The following is a 16,090-nucleotide window of genomic DNA, read 5'->3' as shown; positions in this document are numbered from 1 at the left end:
ATTTGCAAACAATCAAACCTCTTTAGCACCACCAACCTTGTCATCTGAACATCCCAATCATCCATGGGCATAGCACTGTTGCTCCTTGAACTCTTGTCAATTCTCTATATCAACAACACATGCTGATCATTTTTCCCCAAATCTATTTAAATCAAGACATGGGAAGCAAGAGAGTGTGATAGAGGACTTGGCAGCCACTCTTAGGGTGTCGATGCACCTCTGCTTCAGCCTTGCTGAAACCTAATGTGGAGCAATGAGAATCATCGGCACCACCCGCATCCTTATTCAGATGGAATGATCACAAGCATGGGCCATCACAGCTGTTAAAGCATGCAAAATATAATTTTTTTTTGTTTATGCTTGCAGTCGTGAGAAAATGCTCTATATTCCAATGCCCTCCTCCCATGTGACACATCAGGGACCCAGACACCCTCTTTTTGAGTTTTCCTGGTGCCCATGTAAGACATGGGCTTAATCTACTACTCACTCCAGATGGCCCAGGAGGTCTGCTATGAAAGCAAAGGCTTACTGCCACAGAAATGCCTCTTCTACATCAATTGACAAGGCAACAGCCTTCGCCCAATAGACCCAAGTGAAGCATGTGTTTCGCAAAGATGTCAATAAAGGTAGCTCAAAAAAGAAATGTTTTGATACGGAATGTAAAGAAGCACACAAGTACTTGATGAAGTAGAAAGAAAAAGAGTAAAACCCACTCATCTTGCTTTAAGCCTTGCTGCAAAACCTGCACATAATTCAGCACTTGGCCTTTCTCCACTTACAATGCAAACTCGACAACTAAGGCTTTCACATTGTGATGCTTATGGAAACTTGAAGGTTCAAGACTTTGTTGAATCATTGAAACATGTGTGGTGCATTGAATTGGAATGTAAGCCAGAAGAAGAGTGCAAAGTGTTCCTTGCATCGCCAAGTGTCCTAAAATGGCTCAACACAGTAGACCACCCAACAGCGTCTGAGGCCCGCGTCTGAGGGAGTCGACATGCTTTGAAGAAAATTTTCTACTCGTCTTACTAGCCCTGCTCGGCTCAGTAGGTCTGCTATGCAGGTGAAGTGCTGTATTGTTGGGGTAACACCATGCCTCTTCTGCATCCATTGAAACATTAGGAAGGGAATGGGGTATAGGAGGGCCTCTTTATTTGGAAGTTTAAGGAAATGCTTAAAGCTTAAGTCAAGTTTGACCAAGCCTAAAAGAGACGGCAAAAAGGCCTATGCTGAGATTTTTTAAAATACCATTTGTATACTTTGTATTTTGAAAATAGGCTACTTTAACACAAAAGAGAGGTGGGTAACTGAATTTTAAAATGTCTTTCCCCATCTCTCTCCTCTCTCTCTCTCTCTAACATATAAAACACTCTCTCTCACTTAGTTCTCATTAAAAGAAGCACTTTCAGTCCCCCTACCCGAAAAGCAGTTTTTTTGCATATTCTCTCTCTACATTCTCTCTCTAAAACGTGAGCCAACTCTTTCTCTTTCCCCCCCTTTTCTCTCTTGTCACTTCCACCTCCCTGTTGGAATTAGGGTTGCAGAGAAACACACAGTTTGGAGAAGACGAATGAAGCTCAAGGCACACAATAGAGCGTGTGTTACTTAGTGTGCAATGGAAAGATAGATAGCCCTAGAGTGATGGGCATATATACAATGCACGGGGGAAAAAACCTCCTAAAGAGGGAAAAAAATGACCCGGCGGTCCTAGTGTGTTCACACACATCACTACCACATGTATATGGTAACAAATCCCCCCTGGAGTGATGCGGTGAACGAGAGTTGGCACATGAGTAGAGGGAAGTGCCATGCCCTGAGGACAGGATCACTCCACAAAGGGGATTAAGCCCAAAGCTTTGCGGAAAGCTTCAAGCTTCTCACGAGACAATGCCTTTGTGAAAAGATCTGCAAGGTTGTCCTGTGTTGGCACATAAGCCAAGTTGATCTCTCCTGCAGAGAGCCTCTCCCTGACATAGTGGTAATGCACCTCAATGTGCTTTGTGTGAGCATGAAAAACTAGGTTCCTCGTAACTGCCAATGCGCTCTGACTGTCAGTGTAGATAGTGTTGGCAGTGTCCTGTCCAACACCCAAATCAGCCATAAGGCGTCTGAGCCATACACACTCAACCGTAGCTGTGAAGACTGCCTTGTACTCAGCCTCACAACTCGAAGTGGCCATAGTAGGTTGCTTCTTGCTCAACCATGATATACATGAACTGCCAAGCATGAAACAAAAACCACTTGTGGACACTCGCGTGTCAAAACAACCAGCCCAATCTGAGTCCGAAAAAGCATGTAAGTGTGGCGGCAATGATCCCCCCTTGGGATAAAACAAGACAAGATGTAAAGTGCCACTAAGGTAGAGAAAAATCCTCTTGACAGCGTGCCAATGCTTAGACCGTGGGATATGCATAAATCTGCTGACCTGTGAGACTGCAAACTGAATATCCGGCCTCGTGTTGCATACATAAATGAGGCAGCCAACAGCAGTTTGGTAAAGAGTGACATTAGCAGGATCACCAGCATCATGTAGACTCAACTTCAAACCTGTTTCCATGGGAGTGGCAATAGGTTTGCAATCCTCGAGTCCAAACTTACATAGCAATGTCTCTATGTAACTTTTCTGACACAAGGCAATACCACCATCACACTGCTTAAACTGTATACCCAAGTAATGATGCAACAGCACCAAATCTTTCATCTTGAAAGTAGCATTCAAATCAGCCTTAAATTCAGCAATATGTCTCTCATTTGGTCCAGTGATCAGCAAATCATCAACATAAAGAACCACAATGAGAAATATATCATCCTCACGCTTTACATACAATGTGCTTTCTGTTGGACTGTTACAAAAGCCTCATTTAACCAAATGAGTGTCAGCTTTCTCATACCAAGCACGAGGAGATTGCTTCAACCCATAAAAAGCCTTCTTACATTTGCACACTTTGTCGTCTTGTCCTTTTATGACAAAACCGCGAGGCTGCATTACATAAACTTCCTCAAATATGTCACCATTCAAGGAAGCAGTAACAATGTCTGATTGATGTATATCCCAACCAAAATGAGCTGCCAATGCACATAGAAAATGTACAGTAGTCATACGACAAGTGGGATCAAAAGTCTCTTCATAATCTATGCCTTTTTGATGTGCATAACCCTTTGCAACAAGTCGAGCCTTATGGCGATCGATCTCACCATCCAGCATGCGTTTCAACTTGTAAATCCACTTCGTACCAATGGCCTTTTTGCCAGGAGGCAAATCACATAAAGTCCATGTGTCATTCTCTATAAGTGCATCATATTCTGATTGCATGGCAGCCATCCAATTTTTTGAATTGTGTGCTTCTTCAAAAGACAGAGGCTTCTCAACATCATGTAAACTAGACACAGCCAAAGCATAACAATCTGATGCATAAGATGCATGCCGAGAGCCTGAACGAGTACGACTAGACAAAGGTGCATCCAATTTACTGTCACGCAAAGTGTGCACCAGCCATTTTGGCATACCTCTAGCCTGCTCATTTTCAGCCCTTTCCTCATCAAGTACATCATGTACATCTGCATCAGTAATAGGCTGATCTGAAACATTTTCAGAAACCCCCATAGGCTGTACATTTGCCTCATTGGAACTTACATTTGTATTTCCACCACTGAAAAGAGGCAACAAAGTGTCATAAATGTCCTGTGAGCTTACATTACCGTCTCTAGTACATGACAGCAAGGGCTGAACAGAATCTTCCACAAACACTACATCACGTGAAACCAGAATACGTTTTGTCTGCGGATGATACAACCTGTAACCTTTGCTTTCAGCACTATAACCAACAAAAATATATTTGACAGCCTTATCATCCAATTTTCCGCGCTGCACTTGTGGCACCAAAGCATATGCCAAACAGCCAAAAACACGCATGTGCTCAATAGAAGGTTTTCTATCATGCCATGCTTCATATGGAGTAATAGACGGCAAACCTTTCGTAGGACACCTGTTAAGTACATAAGTGGCACACATGATGGCCTCAAGCCAAAAAGAATGCGGTAAAGCTTGACTTTTGACCATACATCATGCCATTTCCGTTAGTGACCTGTTTTTCCTCTCAGCAACACCATTTTGCTGAGGTGTATAAGGCACTGTACATTGGTGTTTTATCCCACGACTAGCCAGAAATGCATTAAATTCATGAGACATATACTCCCCCCCTTGATCGGAACGGAGGGTGCCCATCGTACATTTCGAGACATTTTCAGCCATAGCCAGAAATTTTTGAAGCACATAAAAACTTCGGACTTCGCTTTAAGCGGAAATACCCATGCATGCCTGGAGTAATCATCAATGAAAGTCACGAAGAACAGGTAATTGCCCAAGGACGGAGTTTGCATGGGCCCACAAACATCACTATCCACAAGCTGCAACCTGCATGTGGCCCGAACTGAACCATCCTTTGGAGACTTAGAACACTACATCTTACCCAAAATACAGCCTTCACAAACATGTTTGACAGGTGCTTCAAGAGGTGGCAAAGAAGCAACCATATCAGATTTCTGCAAACGCAGCAAACTGGCAAAATTCAGATGACCAAAACGTGCATGCCAAAGTTTTGCATCTGAAATAGCCCTTGAATCTGCAACAGCATTTGCAAAATTTTTTCCACACTTGTCATACAAAGTGAGCTTATACAGCCCACGGCACAAAAGGCCGGATGCAACAATTTCATCACCAAAACTGAGATCATGAACTGTACATCTGTCATCCACAAATTTGACTACAAGTCCAAGTCTAGCAAGTGCGGATATAGACAAGAGATTCTTCTTGATCCCAGGTACATAAAGTGCAGCAACAAGTGTGAAGGAACTGCCATTAGCAGCAGTGAGAACAATCTTTCCAACTCCCTGAACTGGATAAGAGGCGTTTTTGGCACAAGTGACTGAATTTCCATGAGGGACAGACTCGAGAGAGGTAAACAATTCACGATGTGAGGTAATGTGCTTTGTAGCACCACTGTCGAAATACCACACATGTGAATCTGCAGCAACTGACAAGCATGCATCATGGAAAGCAGGATTTTAAGTGCACTCTACGCTAAAAGCCCATTCTGCATCAACATCAGCAACACAGTCTCCTTTCACAGAAGACTCAACAATGGCTGCATTTGTAGTGGAACCAGCATTTGCAGTGGAACCACCCTCTTTCTTCTTAGCCTCTTTGGCCTTCAACTTAGGACATGACTTGATCAAGTGATCATTAGTTTTACAATAATGGCAATGCATCTTCTTTTTGCCCTTATCACCAGAATTTCCAGACGAAGTGCTGCCAGCAGAAGCATTAGGAACAGAATTTTTTCCACTCACAGCAGAACCATAAGAAGTGGCTGCATTACTGTTACCACCCTTTCTTTGAGAAGCAATAAAAGCCTATTCAACTGCACGTTGCCTAGTCTTGTTTTTTCTAGAAAGTGACTCTTACAACAGCAATGTGCATAGTGCATCAAACTTGACAACTTCAGGATTTTCTTGGGTCATCAGTCTCCAAGTACTAGCAAAAGTCTGGTAATAATCTGGTAAGGCATCAAGAACAGTCTGCACAAGGGAACTGTCTGAAATGACTTCACCTGCAGAAATAAGCTGCTCATTGATATCCTTGACACTAGCAAGGAAAGTGTCCATATCATCTTCCTCATGCATAATCTTTGACTCCAGCTCTTTACGCAGCAAAGAAATTTTACCCTCATTGCGGCTTGCATAAAGACCTGCTAGAATATCCCAAGCCTGTTTTGCAGATTTTGCTGAACGGATGTGAGAAACAATGGTGCGCTTCACAGACAATGCAATCAATGCATGAGCCTGCGCATCCTTAACATCCCAACGAGCTTGTTCTGCCGTAGGCAAAACAACTCTAACAGCTGCAATCCTTGCAACAAGACCTGCAACATCCTCAACATCGCCTACATCCTCAGAACCAGGACGTACATCATTGCCCTGCACAATGTTCCAGACACCCTTTGACACAAGAACATGTTGCATCATATAAGCCCACATAGGGTAGTTGTACCCATCCAACCTGTCCTCAGCAGCAAACATCTTGAACACATCTATGTTGTTGTTGTCAGCCATGGTAAATGTTGCACCTGATGTGAAAACTGCCCGAAAATAGGAGAAACGGAGCGGGAACAACCTGTGCTATATAGCACAAACCGTAGAAGACTATAAGACACCTGTTATGCAGAAAATGGCACTGATAGAAATTCTGCACAAAATGACGAAATAGCCTGTACATTACTACCTGTAGTGGAAACGGAGGCCTAAATGAGCCCAAATCAAAATTCTGAGCAGACCGAGCTCTTCGAGCGATCCCAAAAGTTTTGTCGACCTGCGAACGCTTGCCAAAGCTCACTGAAATCGGAGAAAGTGAGCAGGCATGTGTTGGAGCAGCTGGTGACTAAGCCCGGGAGGACGTGACCTGCTCTGATACCAATTGTTGGAATTAGGGTTGCAGAGAAACACACACAGCTTGGAGAAGATGAAGGAAGCTCAAGGAACACAATAGAGAGTGTGTTACTTAGTGTGCAATGGAAAGATAGATAGCCCTAGAGTGATGGGCGTATATACAATGCACGGGGGAAAAAACCTCCTAAAGAGGGAAAAAAATGCCCCGGTGGTCCTAGTGTGTTCACACACATCACTACCACATGTATATGGTAACACTCCCAATCATCAAGAGGACATTCTATGCTGCCTACATCTTACAAAAAGTGTAGATCCTCCAAGGCTGCAGATCTACTCTCTCTCTCACTCTCTTCCTTTTTGTCTCTCTCTCTCTCTCTCTCTCTCTCTCTCTCTCTCTCTCTCTCTCTCTCTCTCTCTCTCTCTCTCTCTCTCTCTCTCTCTCTCTCAGGCTCTCTCTCCTCCCATTCCAGCTTCAGGTGAGATCAATGGAGAACTCCATTACCTCTGTGTGCAGCTCCATTTCTCTCTCTAAACCCCTCATGATCAATATCTTGAATTGAAAAGAGATTGAGCTACACTCCCTCTCTTTCTTCCCTCCACAACATAATCCTTCTCTACTATCTCTCAGTACCTTCCACTTTTTCCCTCCATAGCCATGTTTTCATGCTTGCAACACTCACCATTACACATTCTCTCACTATTTTTGTCGATTAGCTAACAAACGCTGTCGTGCTGTGACACGTACATAGTGGGAACGCATGCTACAAGATCTATCTTGTAACTTTTTAGATACATAATTATCTTTCCTATAATGTACATATGCATATTTAAGTATAATAATAAGCCTTCTATCTCATCCTATTATTTTTCTCAAGGGTAACCTATCCTTACTTTACCATCAGAAAATACTATGGGAAAAGCTCAATAGCTCCGCCTCTTTAACATGGGGCAAAAAGCATTGATTCTTTATTTCTACTATCTCATTATCATCTCACACCCTAGCTAGATCCTATATCTAGGGTAAACTCCAATATATATATATTCTATGTATTTTTTATACTTTTCTTATATTTCTTTTTAAATAGCTACTAGGAGGGAATCAAATCTTAGTGGGACACTAGGTGGCATGATTTCAAAGATACACTTATTTTAATGCATTATTGCAAGCATGATTACAAAACTTTGTCAAGGAGCAATGTCATGCTTTCATATGGCATGAGGTGTCCTTTGGAATTAAATGAAATTCTAGGATAAGGGGACCACGGGAAGACTTTTGCTGCCAGAAATGGACCCTATTTTGATGAATTTTTACACAAGGTTCCAATCTGAATTGGAAAATGATTTTAAAATGAAAATCGTAGCTAATGAGCTGAAGTTTCTGCCCATGTTTTTACTTTTTTATTTGGAACCACGGTTGAGGAGATATGATCAAAATACTAGACCCCAATCTGCCCACATCATGCAGGGACAGCTCATTTCCAACTTTTCCAATTCCTATTCACACTGGCTCCTCTATTTTTGTGTAAACCCTTGGGGGTTCCCTTAACCTATAAAAGGGGACCTCTTCTTCCTTGAAAAGGAACTCAAGCATTCAATCCATTGATGAGAGGAATTCTTGAGGGAGTGAGTAGAAATGCCTAATTGTACTTAGCCCCATTAACATAAGCCCAAGGCTACACTTTCTCCTAGAGGAAGACTAGCCATTCTTGTACGCTATCCTTGGAAGATTAACTCTAATAAAATAAGGTGTTGTACTTGGCGTATCAATCAAAGTGGAGTGCTCCCCTCTTCTTCTCTCTCCATCAATAATGGTGCCGAAGGGTTTGTCAAGTAAAATGTGTTCTACATTGATGTTTTCTTGATTTCTTGTTGTTTTCTTTTTCATCTCTAATCCGACATATATATATATATATATATATATATATATATATATATATATATATATGTATCTAATCTCATCTCCTTAACCAAACCTATCTCTCTCATTCTTAGTAATTCATCCTCTCTGCAAATTCTAGGTTCTCTTTTCTACAGGTACATCTCTCCCCGCAGTATCCTTATTGCCTACGAGCAAGAATAGGGCTTGGGAGGGAAACTTCTCATCTCTTCACTTCTCTCATATCTACATTTCTCACATACTATCCTAGATGAATAACCCACATGATGATCATTTCTATCGCTTTCACTCTGTACGATCTATTAGAATTAACGTATGGATTAGCCAAAAAATACACTTTCAACAACGTATAGTGTTTCTCTTTGGCCCAGAAAGGCTTAATGAAATACTTCTATCACCGGATCCCATCATACTACCTCTCATAGACTATAACTTTTCTTTTGACGTGAGCGTAGTTATCTTGCTATGAACCAAGAGGATTTGTACACACAATTAATCCCAATCACTAAACAAAATATATATATATTATGGTAACCACAAAACTACAATTCCAAAGAACAATTCGTAGCCTATTTGGTCAGTCAAGATTGAATGCCATTAACTCATCTATTAACCCTTTCATATTACCCATGATACGATATGACCATAGCCTCGATGTTTTCATTTTCGTATTGTTTTGACATTCTCTTTTATGTTCTTTCTTTGTGTGTGTGAGTGCAAGAGAGAAAGAGTGAGTCTTCTTTGATTGCACTTATTTCCAAACCCTAGTGTTCATGGCATCTATGGTTTAACTCCTTCATATAGTTTTTGTTGAGTTCTCTCAGAAACTCTCACATCCATAAGCCCGGTGCTTTCCTGGCAAGACCACAAATTTCTCGACATATTTTGGTGAACCTGACGCGAAACTGCCAGGGTGAGATTTTGTGGATAACCATGGGTGATAATGTTGAGCAATAGGGTATGCATTTTGACCCAGCAACAATGCAAATGTTTCAAGCATTTGCAATGTTCATGCAACAACAACATGCCATTGAAAGAAGGGAGATTTTAGCAACGAAGGCCATACAAGCAGTCGTCAATAGAATGGATGAGTTCAATGGCAAAGATGTAACCAAGTACTTACGCGAGTATGTAAAGGAGACGGAGCTGCATCGCGTGTCAGAAGGTGAGATGATTCAAAGCTTTGAGCTAGTTGTTGCTCCAAAAATTAGAGAGCATGTTAGGGTAATTAAATATGGGCATGGGAGAAATTGGGAAGAACTCAAAGTAGCTTTAAGGGAGGAATATTTCATGGAGGACTCTGAGAGAGTGACCAAAAGGACATTCTTAGAATGGGTAGTCAAGCCGAAGCAAGGAATATCAATAACAGAGCTACTTAGGGAATTTGAGCGGTGCTATGCACAACTCACCAGGACAGAAAGGGCCACACTAGATGCAGAGAAGACAGATCTTTTCTTACAAGCTGCAGGTAAAGAGTTTCAAGAAAATTTGGAGCTTCTTCTTGAAGATAAAGATGCTGAGAAAGGACTAAAGACCGACTGGAATGAGGTTGAAGGTGCTGTCTCACTGCTTGCCAAACGACAAAGAAGAAGGGACAAGATGGTAGTAAACACTACAAGTCCTTCCACCTCAACTTCTGACAAAATGGTAAAGCCTACTTTTATCGCTCCTAAGTTTGATGAGTCCATGCTAGATGAGCTTGTGAAGGGAATGCGTGACTTGAAGGTGAAGTTTGCAAAGCTTGAAGAAAAAGGCCAACCATCAGGGCCACTTCCTAGGCAAAGAGAACAGCCCAAAGAAGGGTTTGTTAATAGATGTATTTGGTGTGATAGTACAGACCATGTAAGAAGGGATTGTGATGATTTTAGTGATGCTTTGTCAAAAGATGTTGTCTTTTTTAAGGATGGTAAAATCCACTTAAGAGAGACAGGTCTACCCTTGAGAACTAACTTTGGGAAGGGGGGAATGCAAACCTTAGTTGAAGATATGGCAACTAAGCATGCCACCTCTTCAGTTGAGGTAGCTACTTATGGAGTAAAAATTGAACATTTTTGTGATGAAGAGGTGAGTGACCATCATGGTCAAATTTGGCCAAATGTCATGCAATTAGCTAAAAAGGGAAAGCTTACAAAAGAGATTCTACATAAAGAAGGTGATTGCATACGTCTAGAAATAGGATGGAATGATCCAGTGGACTCATTGTCAGTGCATGCTTACATTACAAAATGCCAACAAAATGAGGCAATTGTAGAAGAGAAGCGTAGACGTGAGAATGCTGATGAAGGACCATCAAAAAGAGCTTCTAGAAGTTGGGGAAGAAGCGACTCAATGCCTTCTCAAACACCCTCAACACAAGGAGCATCTCCACCTGAAGTACTCATTGAGGAGTCTACAACAGGAAAGAAGAAAGAGCCAACGAAAGGTAAGACAAAAGGCCCAACTTATAAACTACAATCTGATATTGAGGTTGCTACAGATTTAAAGAAAGTCTTGGAGGAAAGTATCTTGAATAGCAAGATTGAGTTTACTCTGGGAGAAGTTCTTGGCATTGCAAAGCGTGAATTCCATGAGGAGATCATTGACATCATCAAGAGGAAGAGGCAAACCCTTGCTGAAGTTTCTCGTCCACAGGTTGAAGGGGAAACCTCAAAGACACAAGGGATGCAACTGCAAAATAAGGAGAATGATGGAGATGTAGTAGGATGCTACCAATCTAGTGGGAGAGTGAAGCAAGTGTATTTCTCAAATGATGATGAAGAAGTTGAAGATATTCCTATGAGTTACTATTCACGAAGTCATTGGGCAAGGGCTACTACAGAAACTTTAGTCAAGGTAGGTGATCTTGAAGAGCCATTTGTTGCCTTGATTGACCATGGTTCAGAAATAAACATAATGTCAAAGAGTCTCTACAACAAGTGCAAATGGCCGATGGACACAGATCATGGCTGGATGGTAAAAGTGGCAAACAATTCATCCGGTGAATTGTGTGCAGCATGTCCAGGTGTGAAGGTAACAATAGGTGATGTAAAGATTGACCAAAACTTCTTTGTACAGGATACATCTTCATATCATCTCATCCTTGGATATCCCTACATCGTGGGAGTTCGAATGGAAACAAAGGTAATGGATGATGGTTCAGCATATGCTAGGATACGTAGCAAAGATGGTAAACGAGCTGTCCAATTTCTCATAGTTTGTGTGAACCATGAAAGAAATCATGACAACCTCAGAGAACATCCTCTACCAAAGGTGAGCAAAGAGTTTCATGATCATAGAGAAATGATGGGTTTTGGCCAAGTACCATTGTAAAGCGGGATTGTAGTGGTACAAAAAGAAAAAGGGTCTCGCCTGATCCAAAAATAGGTGAAGCGTTTTCAACGAGCTCCTTGGTAACAGAGAATGGATCAGTATGTTTTACAAAACTTGAAGATTTGAAGAGATGTGAGAGGCAATATGTGCATAATGTACAAATAGGCATGAAAAAGAGTGGGTTGCTAGAGCCTACTGAAAATGTTTTGGGTTTGTGTGAACAAGTTTCTTTTGTAGATACTATGGGTGAGCTTGATGCTATAATGGGGTCTAATTTGCATCTTGAAAATGAAGTTGTGGAAGTTTGCTCTATGGAAATGTATCAAGTAATAGAAGCCTTTAAAGAAAGCCAAACAGTTGGCCCAAAAGTCCATGTTGAAACTAAATACAAGAGTGTACCAAAGAAGGTGAAACCAGTAGCTTCACCCTTACCACCCAACAACAGGGAAAAGATTGAGCAAGCTTCTTTCCAACCAAGTTTGAGGAATCCTAAAAAGATTGGACATACCTTCACAAAGGAGTCTTTCCAAGACTTGCAGATTGGTCGCGAGGAGTTTCTAACACAGGAGGAGACAAAGTGCTTCAAAGAAATGCTTTCAAAGTATGGTAAGGCTTTTGCATTTGAGCTACATGAGATAGGATGTGTTGATCCTTCTATTGTAGCTCCTATGGTAATTTTCACAATACCTCATGTGCCTTGGAATCTGCGGCCTATTCCGGTTCCAAAGGCTCATTTGCCAAAGTTAGTAGAGCTACTGAATGAGAAAATCAAAATGGGAATCTTGGAGCCTTCTTGTGCTCCATACTCAAACAGGTGGTTCACAGTTCTGAAGAAGAATGGTTCTCTACGCTTCATCCAAGATATGCAACCATTGAACAAGGTGACAATTAGAAATGTAGGTATAGGTCCAATTGTGGATGAGTTTGCAAAGGCATTTGCAGGGAGGGCATTCTACTCAATGGGGGATCTCTACTCAGAGTATGATCAATTTCAGCTTGCAATCGAAAGCAGAGACTTGAAAACCATGAGGACACCTTTGGGTTTGGTAAGGATGTGTACCTTGCCACAGGGAGCAACCAACTCGGTTGCACATATAATGAATGGGATGAATAAGGTCTTACGTGACTTTATTCCTCAAATCACAATGCCTTTCATTGATGATTTTCTTATCAAAGGATGTGAAGAAAGTGACAAAGATGAAGCTTTGGATCTCAAGGGATGTCGCATGTTTGTGGTAAATCACATAAATGATTGTGATAAAATTTTGTCTAGGTTGGAAGAAGTGAATCTTACATTGTCAGGGAAAAAGTCTATGTTTGGTGTCAATGAAGTGCTTATTGTGGGGCACATGTGCGGGCCATATGGTAGGAAACCTTGTCCAACAAAGGTAAATGCCATCCAAAAAATGAAAGAAACGTGCACTAGCATCACTGAGGTTAGAATTTTTCTGGGAGCATGTGTCTTCTATGTTATTTGGATTCCACATTATGCACATGTAGCTGATCCTCTTTATCAGCTGCTTAGAAAGAATCAGAAGTTTAAATGGACAGAAGCACATGTAAAATCCATGAAAAAGCTAAAGGAGTTGCTCCAATCAGCAACAACTTTGAGAAAGGTAGACTATGAGTGTCAAAGGCCAGTAATTGTGACAGTAGACACCAGTCCTACAGGGATTGGATGGGCAATAGGGCAAGATGACAAAGAAGGACACAGGTATGTGGTAAGATTTGGAGCAAAGGTGCTAAGTGCTCGCCAAAGAAACTATCCACAGATAAAGAGAGAGTTATGGGGTATGGTTACAACCTTGAAAAGTGGGAAAGAGTACCTAATTGGTGCATGTGTGGTTGTAGAAACAGATTGTCCACCACTTCTTGGGATGATTACAAGCTTCTCAACTCTAGACATTGCTATGTTGCGGTGGATTGCCTACATTAAGTCCTTAAATCCTGAGTTTAAGCACATTGCAGGTAAAGACAATACAGTGGCAGATATGCTATCAAGGGCAAGGTATGAAGATGAGTCACAAATGATTGACGAGGGAGATGATGTAGGCACAAAGTTCTATTCTATCTCTCATGTCAAAGGTAACAATGTCTGCATGACTAATCTACTTGAATCATTCTTGAAAGAGCTTTATGAAGGTGATTGGCTTCTTATTGGAAGCTACTTGAGTACTCTAACAAAACAGGATGATTGGTCTGGACAAGAATTCAAGAGGATACGCAGGAAAGCATATGGGTACTTTTTGAGGGATGGTTACTTGTGGAAGCATCCTAAACAAAAGGGTGCTACACCACAAAGGGTTATATGTAAAAAAGAGACTCAAGTAAAGCTCATGCAAGAGTTTCATGAGAGTCTATGGGCTGGACACAGGGGTGTATGGGAAACCTTCTCCAAGTTGAAAGAAAAATACTGGTGGAAGGGTATGTATAAAGATATATCTCAGTTTGTAGAGACATGTGTAACTTGTCAAGTGTATTCAAATGTTCGACATCGTGATGGATTGCACCCTACATATCCACTAGCCATGCACTATAAATGGGTTGTGGATCTAGTCACAATGCCTCTAGGACTCTGGTAGATGAGATACTTGGTTCTTGCACGAGAGGACCTAACTAACCAGGTTGAAGGAAGAGCATTAAGAGCTAAAACCACAGAAGCTGTGTGCAAATTCCTTCCTGATGAGGTGATTTGCCGTTATGGTTGTGTGGGAAAAATCACTGCAGATAGAGGTGACCTAGATGCCCAAGAAGCAAGGGAGTTCTTTTCTAGATTAGGAATCAAGCTTTCTCTTACTATAGCTTACAACCCTGAAGGCAATGGAAAGAGTGAAAGAGGGCATCCTCCTATCATCAAAGATTTGGCCAAGGCTTGCGAAGGAAGAGTTGGTGAGTGGCCAAAACTGTTACCATATGCTTTATGGGCTGACCGTACAACACATAGCTCAGTAACTGGCTACATGCCTGCGGAGCTAATGTATGGTCAAAAGCCAGTGATGTCGATTGAAGATACAATTCCCACATGGAATGCACTACCTTGGCAAGAGGGGATTAGCAGGGAAGATCTCCTTGCACTGCGTATAAGGCAGCTAGAGAGAAGACCTGGAGACATTGAAGCTACAAAAGAACGACTCAAAAATGCAAGGTTGAAAAACAAGGAATACTTTGATAAGCGACATCGACTCAGGAGCAAAGCAATTGACAAAGGTGACTGGGTTTTGGTGTATGATAGTAGCCTTGATAACCAGCACACAATCATGCGTAAGTTTTCAAAAAGATGGTTTGGACTGTATGTTGTAGAGCATGTGCATGAAAACTCTACTTACAGCTTGTCTGAACTAGATGGTACAAAAGTAAAGATTCCCATTGCAGGAAAAAGGATCAAAATGTTTAAGAGAAGAGGAGACAATGATCCAGAAGATGTTGATGAGGAAGAAGAGCAAACCACACGTAAAGATCAAAGTGAACATGAAGATTTGGAATCATCCAGTGAAGAAGAAAGCAAGGAAGATGTACAAGAGGGCTGATCTTACAAAGAAATAATGTGGCACATACCGGAGGATGTGCAGGTTTAGAGGGGGTGGATGTCGTGTTGTGACACGTACATAGTGGGAACGCATGCTACAAGATCTATCTTGTAACTTTTTAGATACATAATTATCTTTCCTATAATGTACATATGCATATTTAAGTATAATAATAAGCCTTCTATCTCATCCTATTATTTTTCTCAAGGGTAACCTATCCTTACTTTACCATCAGAAAATACTATGGGAAAAGCTCAATAGCTCCGCCTCTTTAACTTGGGGCAAAAATCATTGATTCTTTATTTCTACTATCTCATTATCATCTCACATCATAGCTAGATCCTATATCTAGGGTAAACTCCAATATATATATATTCTATGTATTTTTTATATTTTTCTTATATTTCTTTTTAAATAGCTACTAGGAGGGAATCAAATCCTAGTGGGACACTAGGTGGCATGATTTCAAAGATACACTTATTTTAATGCATTATTGTAAGCATTATTACAAAACCCTGTCAAGGAGCAATGTCATGCTTTCATATGGCATGAGGTGTCCTTTGGAATTAAATGAAATTCTAGGCTAAGGGGACCACGGGAAGACTTTTGCTGCCAGAAATGGACCCTATTTTGATGAATTTTTACACAAGGTTCCAATCTGAATTGGAAAATGATTTTAAAATGAAAATCGTAGCTAATGAGCTGAAGTTTCTGCCCATGTTTTTACTTTTTTATTTGGAACCACGGTTGAGGAGATATGATCAAAATACTAGACCCCAGTCTGCCCACATCATGCAGGGACAGCTCATTTCCAACTTTTCCAATTCCTATTCACACTGGCTCCTCTATTTTTGTGTAAACCCTTGGGGGTTCCCTTCACCTATAAAAGGGGACCTCTTCTTCCTTGAAAAGG

The 16,090-nt window shown here is 41.2% G+C and overlaps 1 pseudogene; it reads right to left on the bottom strand.

Moving 5' to 3' along the window:
* Positions 1-836: 836 nt before the first annotated feature.
* LOC147445687 (pentatricopeptide repeat-containing protein At4g33170-like) overlaps positions 837-16,090 on the bottom strand; it is a 42,510-nt pseudogene continuing 27,256 nt past the window's right edge.

The sequence above is a fragment of the Adiantum capillus-veneris genome, chromosome 12 (genome assembly GCF_014529385.1).
Source record: "Adiantum capillus-veneris isolate H3 chromosome 12, ASM1452938v2, whole genome shotgun sequence".
Lineage (NCBI taxonomy): Eukaryota > Viridiplantae > Streptophyta > Polypodiopsida > Polypodiales > Pteridaceae > Adiantum > Adiantum capillus-veneris.
The sequence above is the reverse complement of the archived record's forward strand: the minus strand, read 5'-3'. Positions and strand labels throughout refer to the sequence as shown.